The 12,187-nt window shown below is 37.9% G+C and overlaps 1 protein-coding gene across 4 annotated transcripts in view; it reads left to right on the forward strand.

Moving 5' to 3' along the window:
• Positions 1-12,187, forward strand: part of GREM2 (gremlin 2, DAN family BMP antagonist) — a 38,692-nt gene that overhangs the window by 8,104 nt on the left and 18,401 nt on the right. For 2 of the 4 annotated variants that reach the window (XM_062573651.1, XM_062573650.1), the window contains exon 2: positions 11,316-11,594. The exons of the other annotated variants lie outside the window; for them this stretch is intronic. The gene's annotated coding sequence lies outside the window, so the exon portion shown is untranslated. The remainder of the gene's footprint in view (positions 1-11,315; positions 11,595-12,187) is intronic. 4 annotated transcript variants of the gene reach the window in all.

Raw genomic sequence — 12,187 nt, forward strand, 5'->3', positions numbered from 1 at the left:
GGGAGCTATTTGGGAAATACTTGGAGTGCATAATCTCAATGCACTACATAAGCTGCTATTGTAAACGCCTTCATCACCTCCACAATGGCACATGTCCTGCAAAAGTCTGCAGCGACTTGCAGTGTACTTCTGAAAACCAGAGGAGGCCAGTAGCCAATTCCCAGCCTGAGCTGGGAATTACTAGGAACTGCAGGATGGAGCCACTACTGATTATAGAAACTACAGCTATGAGCTGTTCATGCTGGGTATAGTGATGCAGTTATTTGAGAGAGAGACAGTCAGGCAAATTAGTTGATTTCTAAGCTGCTCTCCGCTTTGGATTTTTTTTAGAAGACAACCTGGAAGGCAAGGATTGTTTTTGTATGAAATTCATGGATTTATATGCTTTCCATAAAGTAACCCTCAAATACTTGTTTCTCATATTCATGTATGATTTGCACTGAGCTAATCTGCTCCCAGATATTCAAGTCTGAATAAATCTTTCTAAGCCTGTTCAATACATTTGTGCAGAGGAAGAGAACTAATCTCATCTCTCTCGAGTTTGTCTCCTACCCAAAATAATGTTAAGATGTGTGGAATCTGTCACTGGAAATGACCTTTCTCATGTATGTGAGTTATTTCATTTTATTATGGCCCGTGCCTTCCTATCATAATGATGGCCGTAGTACGGTCCTGGGTGTTGTGGAGTCTCTGAGGCTACTGATCAAGATACGTTTTCACTTAGGTTTTTGCAGGTCTGCTCAGATGATGACTGAGCTGCAGGCGCATGGCTCGGAAGTCCTTAAAAGAGGTTTCCTGTCCCAAGAGAGACTGTTGGGTACCCAACTCCACTGGCAGTCTGGGCTTAAGGTCTTGGGGAACCCGAGTTCTGCAGATCTGTCCTGGGCAACTTCATGAGCTGACTAAAGAAACCTGTATCTCACTTTATCATTAGTTAAAACAGAATTATGCCTATTTGAACTCTTCTGCTTAGCCTCATACACGTAGATAGGCTATAACCGGAGTGCTTGCAGTTTGTTCCATTATATACAAATTGTAACTCAAGGCTTCAAGGCTGCGGCAAGTTGCCAGTTCATCTCCCCTACTCAGGCGCCAGCTTCATTTACTCATATAAATAACTGTATAGCAGTCGAACACGATTGACTTAAGCTGTTGCTTTTTCTGAATGTGTAAAATATGGGGAGCTTGAGGTGTTAATGCAGTGCTTGTTTTTCCTCACAATGAAATTTGGGTGTGTATGTTAAGAATATTGAAATGTATTTGTCACTACGGTTATCATGGTTTTAGATTTATCCCTACTGTTTTTAGGAAAACACAAAATAATTTGTAAAAACCTAGCTGGTTTTTATCATATCACTATATTAAAATATGAATGGTTAAATTTGTAGCAGTCAAAGAGAAGCTTAATTTCTCAGTAACAGTGAACTGTAATTTAGGATACTTTAATTATTAAATTCCCCAAATGAGAATATTTTTCCTCCCAAACTTTTTTCCTTAAAAATGCCAGGTGCGTTTGAAAAGAGGCTTATTTTACCAGTTAGAGCATCAAAATTCACTGTAACTTTCGAGTGTGTAGATGCGTAATATTAGTTGGGAACATACTACATCCGTCAACTGACAATGCTGGCAGACTTTTTTGGGTAACGGTCATGTTTTGATATCGCTTTTTAAAAAAATACTGTTTTCTTCCTAATTGCAAACTTTTCCTAAAGCTTCCATGATGGCAGAATTACAGATCATCCGATCACCAGTTTCTTTGAGGTGGCAGAATCTAAATTCTTATAAGTATTAATGGTCTAGTGAGTAGTGCTGCTTGGTTATGACGCCTATGGTTATCTTCATGGTGTCAGTAAAATTGGGCATAAGTCTAAACGTGTGCTGAAAGCGTCATCCTGCACTTGTCTCTCCTCCTAGCAACTTGGTTGTTTATTAACTCTGTTACAGACTTTCTTTGTGACAGTAGGAAAGTCACCTGGCATCTCTAAAAATGGTGCATCAAAACCTATGTGAATTGGCGCAGAAATTCTGTATATAGACTGCTTATTACAATGTGATATGTATGTATGTATGAACAGATATGAATTCTATATAAAATAGATAGCCATGACCCTACCTATAGATGCAAAAAACGTGATGTTTTGTTTAACTTCAAAGTCTCTCAGGATATGAATTTTAATGAAGATTTGCACACACTGGATTAAATTAATTCCTGTAGAGAGGAGTAGAATGGTGCATTACTTCAAGGCAGTGCATAAAATATCTTATACTTTTAAATAAAAAAGGCAATGTTAATGTTGCCTACTGCATAACAGAGCAATACATGATGGGCAGAACTTTCTGTCTTCATTATTAAATATTTCTGAACTGGTACATGCCAGTCTTTTCTTTTTGGTTTACACATGGCTGTGCACATCTCTAAAGTACATTTTTTACTTCAGTAAAAGGAGACAACAACTGCTAATTGCACTTGCTCTTTTCTCAGTGCATTTTTGTCTTTTGAAGTAGCATATCTAACTCTAAGTACATGTATCCTGGAGGATAGAGAATTGCTTCTGAGGAACTGTATGATTCCATAAATAGACTGTACCAGAACAATCTAAACTATACTTTTTACTCTATATGATTTTGGAGGGAAATTCTGGTTGACATCGTATATAGAAAGGTAACTTTCAAAACCGCTATGTAAATACCTAATACTTAAAAGAAAAATTATGTAATTTAATTCTGGAATTATTCCATTGAATTTCCAGACTTTCTTGCAAATTTGTATATGTAGAAAAATCAAGTTTGAGTGAAACCAACCTAGGTACTTTGAGATGTGGAGTTACCCTATTAAATATATCTTCACTAGAGATGGGCTAAAGAGTTGAAATTAACACTTCTGAACTTCATTCTTTAAGAGTCACCTTATTTATAGCAAGATAAATGCACTTTCAGCTCTAACTGCACAGAGCAGCAAAAACATTCTTTGGATAGCCTAAGTAATTTGAAATATATCTTCTCTTGAAAACCTCAGAGGAGCTATTTGTTCAAGAAGATTGGAAAATTTAAGGGATATATACTTGCAGCCTAGATTTCAGAATATACAACTGCTGCCTGCACATTTTTGCAGGACTCTTAATTTTTTTAATTACATGGAAGTTTTTGAAACATCATAAACAGTGTTTTTGCAGAGTTTGTAGCAGAGATACCATGCCATGCTAGAAATATATATAAGAACTTGAAAAATATATTCAAGAGAAAATCTAAATAGTTCAATATTTTTATGTAAGAGGTAAAAAGAGAAAAGCAAAAAGTGTCAAAAGTGAAAAATGAGTTAAACTTTTCAATGGTGCAGTTAACTTTAACTACAAGTTAAATTCCAAACTGTTCATTGCTTCAGCTTTTTTTTTTTTTTTTTTTTTTTTTTTTTTTTAAACAGCGTTTCTTTGACCTTTAAAAAACCTTTTGGTTTAGGTAACCTTTAAAAACCTGTAGTTTTTTCATTCATTATGTACTATTTTTTCATTCATTAGGTAGTGTTGCCTTCACTTGTTTACTGGTCATGTTAAATTTTTTTTTAAATGAAAAATGAACACATTTCCTAAGAAGTACTTACAAAGTGCATCTTTATTGTGAGATATCTGGTTGTAAGTTAAAAATCTCTAAGGGCACGATCCTTTTCTAGAGGCTTGCTACTGTTAAGACGATTCTTCAGGAAATCAGTTGGAATCTATTCCTCGGCAGGCTTGCTTAGTTAGCATGGACGAGGGAATGCACTTCTAACCGCTAATAGTCTTATGTTGAGTAACCTTTACAAGTATTCATTGCATGTTAATTCTTGGCAGATAAAGTTACTTATTCCTTATTGACTTGTCTCTGAGGGGTGATTTAGCTTTGTCACTATTTAGTCATCTTCATCCTCGTGCTATGTTGAGATAGCAGTGTCTCGCCAAATCGTTTCGTGGCATAGAACTATGTCTTCAATCCAAAGCTGTAGTAAGCGGTGTATACAGAATGAATGTGAAACAGAAAAGGGATAAATACAAATTCGGACATATATTTTTGGCCTTTTTGTCTTTCACTGGTTTTTACATAGGATTAAGTTGTTTTGCACTATGCAAAAAGTCACAAATCAGGAATCACTGCAACGTTGCCACTCTGTCTGGATCACCTTCTCATATCAGTTTACCATTTACTTAAAATATGCCCATTAGCTCAACCTTGCATGTGTATGCCTGTAACTTGCAGTAAAACCTTGATACTTATGTAACTTAACCAGAGAAGCCTTTTGCTTTTAGTCTGAATATTTCAGCACAGTCTGTGAGTAACTTGTGAAGAATCTGAATGTGTCTGGCACCCCCGGCGCTGCACAGATACGGTGAGGGTAGCCTTTGCCGCCTTTACTGCTGCTGATTGGCACTGTGAGGAAGATTGTCCAGTTGTGAAGATCAAGTGAACTGTGAAAAGAACAATGTCTAGAGTAGTCGCCTGAGAACGTGGAGCAACAAACTTCTGTTTAATGTTGGGCAATTCATCTTAAACCTATCTCTTGGAGTACTTTACTGAGCACAGCATTACTAACACTGAGAAATTTGCAGGATCCTCACTCTGAATGTTAAGCTGTGAGTGAATATAGGACTTGACCTTGCAGAAAAGCAGGAGAGTAGTAGCTAAGGTAATCTGTTTTGTGGGATTCTGCCTAAGTGGCTTCTGGACATGGAAGCGCTCTGTGAACTGAGCTGCAAAGGGTTACGGAAGTCCTGTTTTGCCAAAGCAGCTTGAACAACTAGGAGTTTCGAGTCCCTGCGAACAAAACTTTTCAGTGTGGAGCTAAACAGTCTAAATAATTCGGTAGAGGCATTGCCGTGAAGAAAATTGAAGATCCTAAAAAAGGACGTTACTGGTATCATGAATTCACAGAGGTGAGGCAGACACCTACATTCTTTGTGCTGTGAATGGGGAGGGTTTGGGAATTAGGCTTGTAGTGTGTATTAACCAGTATGCCAAGGCAGGGAATAATTAAACTGTAGAAAATACGGACAAGGTGAGTGTTTCTGAAATCCCACCTCTCATGAGTGGAAGCTGCCACAGAAGTGCTGAAGACAAAAGAAAGGGTGAGAAATGCCGCAGAATGCTTCTTAATTCTCCCATCTTCAGTTGCATCTGTTGAGATTCTCACTCTGTCAGGAAAAAGATGCGACTGAAGGCTAGGGTGGATCACTCTGAGGGTTGAATGCATAGGTTAAGTTACATTCTGGAACTAAAGGTGATAAAATCCTCAGAGCTATAAGAAGCCGTAATTAGATCCAAAGTACAGCTAGACACATTTTACCCCCTCCCCACACCTGCTGTCAAGCCCTTATACAGGACTTGGTCCCTGGTGCTGGTGGCCAGAATGTCACAGTTCAGAGCTAGTGAGCCTCTCAGAAGCTGCTGGGATTTCCCAGGTACTTTGGAGGTTTTTACAAATTGCAGTAAACCACTGAACATGATTTTAGTAGAAGATGGGAAACTACTGTATAGCGACTAATTTTATAAGGCCAAAGTTTAATTGGGAGCTGTGCATGCAAAGCAACACAGACACTGAATTCTTCATTGATACTGCATTAGCATTGCATGAGGAGAGATTAAGATCAGCACTTCTTTGCTTAAATGATTTGCCTGGTACAGCCAACTGGCAGTAACTAGGTTCTTCCGGCCGGGGAATTGTACCAGACAGGACGCTGGTGTTATGAACCCTACAATTAATGCACAGATTGTGAGAAAGTTTCCATTAGCTTCAGAAAAATGGCTATTTGTCACCACTGCTGAAACTGAACCTAATGACTTCAGAAGGTCTGACATCTCTAAATATAAATATTATAGGTCAGATCTTAAGTTATTTCAAAACAGTAGTGTAAAGCAATAAGGTAAGAGGTGATTCTATTTACACTTCTGTATTTTTGCTTTAGACTATTTTGCTATCATGCAGTAACAAAAGTTAAAGCATTTTTCAAAAAAGTCTGTTTCTGCCATAGCTCTCATAGCCAATCAACTAACGATCAATACAGAACACATCTGAGTTCTGGCAGGAGATGACAGTAAGACAGATGTTAGTGCTGGTGCTTCTAGCACAGCTTATCTGCCATCCAGGGGAGTCCCTGTTCCCTTGTTCTAGTGTAGCACTGGGGTGGGAGGGAGGGAAGGGAATAGACCAAAAAGAAAAAACTCAGTGTGTGTGCGCATAGCTTTACAGAATTCACCTGAACTTTCTGACCAATGATATGCTCAACTGGTGATCTTCTCGTGCAGAGTATCTTTTAAAAAAATAAGCGAGGCTTGTCTGTGAAGTAGCAAAGAGGAGGCAAATGCCACAGACATTTTTGGGGACTGGGAATTTAGTGGTTGCAGGTCACGTAGGGAGAAGTCCTTGTTTCTTTGCATTTTTTCTACCCACAAAAAGCTGTATTACAGCTCCTTCTCCTTCCCATAGCTCATTATTTTTCCAACAGTGGTCTTCCATTAAGTTCTTGCTAGATCCCAATACCTAAGGTTGTTGTTTGTTTGTTTGTTTAAAAAGTGTTGTTATTTAATTATGGTAGTCTAAGATTTCGTAGGAAGGCATGTAATAGGAGGTTGAACCAGTCTTGAATGTCCCTTTCAACCCAGTCTAGCAGCTCTGCAAAGTTGCAAAACCAAGGCAGCAGCAGAAGCAAAGAAGTTGGGTTTGTGACTGGCTCGTATAAGGGGACTTCCAAAAGTTTGCCCAACTGCACATGTTTAAAAGGAGGGGGTGCTTGTGCAGTTTGAGAAGCAGTTTGGGGGAGAGGATACCTCTTTAGTCAGTGTTTACAGAACTCATACAGATATCTGTGCCCTTGAGTATCTCAGAACTACTGTAGTTTAGATTAGGACTAACTAGGCTTAGTTTATTATGTGCATTACACTGCAGAAAATGGATGTTTGTGGAATTTTCTCTCTCCATATCATTCCCCTCTCCCCTTATAATCAGGTCAGTTTTAAATGATTATAAGTAAAATAAAATTTAAAAAATGCAAAATGATTAAGAAAGGAATGCAATATTAAGTAGAAATAAAAATTAGTTTGTACTAAAATTATAAAATATTCCAAGAACATAAAAGTTGGTAATGTATTGTTTGAAATTACTCCTGGTAGTCTTTTTTGGCAATTAAAAAATTTTTTTTTCTCTCTCATCTGGTCATAAAAATTTAGCTGTGAGTGTTCGCTGGTTACTTCTGATTGATCGTGTATTTTTGATGACAGTACTTTTGTCCCCTTGAACTGTGCAAAGTGTCAGGATCTCTACCTGAAAACATATCTTTGCCTGGTTTAAATTACTATATATTCTGACTTCAAGGCTCTATTGTGATGGAGTAAAATTGCTGGCTCCATTGAGATAAAAGATTATTTTTGTGCTTAGTTTAATGACATCAGTATTTGTCATATAAATACTCTGAAGTCAAGTTTAAATAAATATTAACCATGTCTTATAGGTCTGCAGGACATTATACCATTTAAGGGAAAGACTGTGATTGAAGACTTAAAAAAATATATAACTATATATTCAGGAGAATATTTGCAGAGACTCCTCCCTGCCTCCCTTCTGTTTTTTTTCTGTGCTTACTGGTGTGTGGGGCTTCCTGTTGGTTGAGAGCCTCACGCATAAAGCATTGCAGGTTCTTCTTACCCACTAAAATCATCTTCACTGTACTGAACTATTTCAGGATTATGTCTTGTCTTAAACATTCCTTTTTGTTTGATCCTGTTGTAATTTCTTGGTAATGAGGGACATAACTTTTATTAAATCTGAACATACATATTCACTTAATCGTTGCTTTACCTGAGGTTACAAGAGAGCAAAGCGCAGCATTGGCTTAAAAAATGACCTACCAAAGCAGTTGGCTTCTTACAGGAACAGCACTAAAAGGAATTGTGTGATAGTTGCAAAATAACAGCTTTTATTGGCATTGGAAGTTGCACTTAGATTAATGACAGTTTTCTGGCTTTTAGGAAACCGTGCAATCCTGTATCACTCCACTTTTAATGTAATCAGAATTATTAGACTCCATCTAATTAAAGGAACAGTTCCTTGCAGGAAAAAATGTTAATATAGAGATGTCTTTACTCTGTAGGCTAATTTTAAGGAAATCAGTAACAGGAAATCAAATTTTGAAACTTATTCGAATTTGGAGAATATAAGAAGGCAGAAGGGAAACTCAAATGTGATTCCAGTGTTTTGTTTCCGTGTAAGGACAATTTCATTTATTTATTTGTTGGACTTGTGGGAAACAGAGGGTTGGACAGTGCACAAATCTTTATAGAGTATTATTTTGGTTATAGGACAAATATCATTGCTTTATAATGACAACTGTTGACAAACTATTCCACACCTGTTAATTACAGGTATTATGAATAGAGAGGAATTTGGATGTTTGCTGTCACGAGGACAACACAAATGTTTCGGTTTATGTGAACCTCTGCTTGTTTACCTCTGCTCTCTGAGGACGTAGTTATTTTTTGGGATGGAAGTTGGATCAAGCTATTAATGCTAACACACCACCATTTCTGTGTGTGTCTTTTAATGTCTCTCTCATTCACCTTGGGGAGCAGATGGAATAATGGAAATGCTCCTAAAACCCGTTAACACATCAAATGATGATGAGGAAAAAAACTCTTGCATCTTGCAAGCCATGTGCAATTGCAGCAGACTGAGCCTGTTGGCTGTCTGATTTGTGTATTGCTGGCATAATGTATTGTGGTAACTTAAAATTTCTTTCTTTAATTATTCCCAGTGTCCGGGAAGGCATTAGAAATCAGGAGGAGGAGAGTACCGGGATGTGTGGGTTCTTACCTCTTGGTTCTTACCCAAGGCCTTGTCCAGAATCCCACGTCTCAGTGTCTTTTGCCAATGGAGAAAAATTAAACAAACCTCATGTTTTCTGCCTACAGCAAAAGAAAGCAAACTAAGTCTTTAATCCTGAAAGCACCTGATAGAATCTGCATTATAGGCCTGATGGGTTCACGATTAGCAGGTGCAGCCGTACGAAGGGTTGGCTTTGAGAGGTGGTTTAGTGACCCTATAGCAAATGTAGCTTAAGCTGTACTATGGAAATAAATGATGTATTCTTTCTCTCATAGCTAGCAAGAGGGCTGAGACAGATGAGAGAACAGAGGTGCCAGAAAATTGGAAAAGAATTACTTATTAAAACATTGGTTCTTTGAGCCACAAGAATTACTGTATATAATGTATGCTTGTATGTGTTATTTACTTATGATGGAATTGAAAGACTTCGAGAGTCATCTTTCTCATCTCTAGCTTACGTTAGGATCCCTTTTACCTTATGTAATTCCTGGCAGATGTGGGGTGTGTGGTTTTTTTTTTTTTCCCTACTTTTGTGATACTTTCTTCTTAATACTTCCAGTGATGAGATTCTACAAGCTTTTTAGGCAGATCTGTTCCAGTGCCTCACTACTTATATCATGAATCCTGATAATAGGTATATTTTCTGAAAACTTAGTTGCTGACATTATTAATTTTTCATCTGTGGAAAAAAAGGTATTATTCCACTGTTTAATAGCCTTTTATACGTTTGAAAACACTTAACATCAGTCTTTTAACCTTTGCTTCATTGTATTAAAGATTCCCAGTTTCTACAGTCTTTCCACGTAAGTCATAGTTTCTGTATAGCTAAGTGCTCTTGTTTCTCTTCCCCAGATCCCCTAGAAATCTTTATGGTTTTCCTGAAGCATAATGCCTGGAACTAGCACCTAGCCTACTGCTTTCTATTCTGCACTTATGCAGTCATGTTTTCATGTCTGAAAGTAGAGCCTTGCATTTGTCCTTAATACCCTAATAATACTGTCATCGAAGGATGGGGGGGCATATATCTGACCTCCCCCCCCCTTTCTTTAAGATTTGCATATGCTTTGAGTTTATAGTACACATTTTAGATTAAAAAAAAGGTCTGTTCCACAAAACATAAATTTTAGAAAAAATTAATTAAAAAGAATTTAAATTCCAGCTTGAGTTAGACTCTGATCATTATTGGAATTTCAGTAATAGTAATACTCCTTTAGACTCACTTTAGTCTGAGTTATATAGGATTGTAATAGATAATTGTACTAAAAGTTTGAGATTCACAAGTTTGGAGGTGAGGCAGTGCTGTAGCCCAGCTAGGGCAGTGTGAGTTCTGACTAGCAGCATTGCAAAAATATTTTTTAGGCTGTTTAGGTGTGGAGGAGTCTGTCCTAGTGTGAAACATGGATAGACTGGTTACTGGGATGACCCTCGTGGGACAAATTAATGCACGTAGAAACAATGTGCAATTTGGTTAGTGTATGTGAAAGCAGACTTGCTAATGCTGCAACAGACTTTAGTGAAGTATAGAGACTAAGGCTTCTTTTAAGAGGAATAAATATTTCTTGAGGCAGCTGATTGATAATAAGAGCTATAAACTGGAGATAGCAGACAGGTTTTCCCACTTAAACTTTGGTTAGAACTGCAAGCTTCTTAATATAATATCCATCTCCTAATTTTAATTATAAGAGGGTAGAATGTTTTCTGTGGTGCTTTTGACTTGCTGGTGTGTGGAGTGTATTATCTTCTCTTCTTACACCTGGTAACTTCAACACGCTTTTGGACTAAAATAGAGGAAGACAATTAGTGTCTGCTTAACTTCTATAGCATTGGTTTAACCCTGTCTTCTTTTAATCAGAGTTCTGATTGCCTGAATGGTATGAGCTCCTATGGTATCAGCGCTCAGTCCTTCCTGATGACCGTTCAGTATATTGTTTTTAAGGGTATACATAACTACAGTTAACGGCAAAATATTAGTCCATGTGGGATGCAAGCTCTCCTAGGCTTTAGGAGGATGGGGGTGCCATCCTTTGATAACAAGGAAGAAGCTGGAAGATCAGCCTCTGCGTGTAAGCCTGTGCCCTTTGAATAACTAGTTATTTTGGGGATTTGTACCCTTTGACCAGGTGGCAGAGATGCAAGCTGGTGCTCTTTGGCTCTGAAGATTTTGTTTTAGACTGTGACTAGTGAGATGCTGTTTCAGTATTCTGCTCTATGAATACTGTTGGAAAGCTTGTTTCCTGCTTCCCTTGTTTATGTGTTAGGATCATGGTAAAGGATGGAAGTGGAGGGCCATTTCTTACCATATTGTGTGCTTGCACAACTTTTGCTGAATGAAGGCAAAAATCCAGGTGAATTCAATAATCAGTATTTTTTGTTTTGGTTCCAGTTCTCTATTACGAAAGGAGATTGTACAAATGTTTCCATGTGAATTGTATTGTAAGTTATGATTGATTTTTTTTTCCCTTTTTTTCAGGTTATTGATCAGCAGATTTGTTCTCTCTCATGAGCGTTATTAGCTCATCTATTACCTAGAAAGAAGAGAGTGGAAAACTATTTCTCTCCGACTTTCCATTGAACCACATTAACTGCTTTGTTTTGAATTTTTTTTTTTTTGTCTTTAAATACAAGTTTGCCTAATTTTGCAAGGCACTAATTGCATGGGTATATAGCATCTTCACCAAAAGGAAGGAAAATCATCTTACTGCAATCTTAAATGCCGGATTCTGGATCAGGCGTGGAGAGTACAGCAGGGGTAGGTGTTGGGGCCAGGGGAATATGAATAAAGGGGGAAGAGAGAAGGAGAATATATCAGTGCTTCATGTATCATGTGGATGGTTTCAGCGCAATCTAGCCAGTAGTTGTATACAATCAGTTAAACCCCAAAACCCTGGGGGAAAACATCATTACACTTAGAAGGCAAGACACTCAAAACTCAAAGTTGGATGCAGCAGTTAAACTATATTTTCATGCCTGTTCTTCCATCCTTAACATTTACTTTTGCACTTCTACTGCAAAACACTTTTTCAAGATAAGATAAAAGATGCCCTTTTAAAGGATCCTATCATCTACTGAAAAAGCAAAATAAATGATGCTCTTTTGGAAATCAAGTCATAAGTAGGACACGTTTAAGATACTTGAAAAATCCAGCCCTTGTGGGAAGCCTGGCCCTTGGAGCTTTATGGGTGAATGAGATTCTGGCTGACTCGGGTGTCTTGGTCAATGTGGCTAGTGCCATTTCAAACACCCCACATTTCTCACTTGGCTTCCAGCTGCCACTCTGGAGGATCGTGCATTTGCCATAGGGTCCTGTCTCTGGTGTGGCAGCCCTATGCAAACATCTTGGAT

This window comes from Rhea pennata, chromosome 3 (genome assembly GCF_028389875.1).
Source record: "Rhea pennata isolate bPtePen1 chromosome 3, bPtePen1.pri, whole genome shotgun sequence".
NCBI lineage: Eukaryota > Metazoa > Chordata > Aves > Rheiformes > Rheidae > Rhea > Rhea pennata.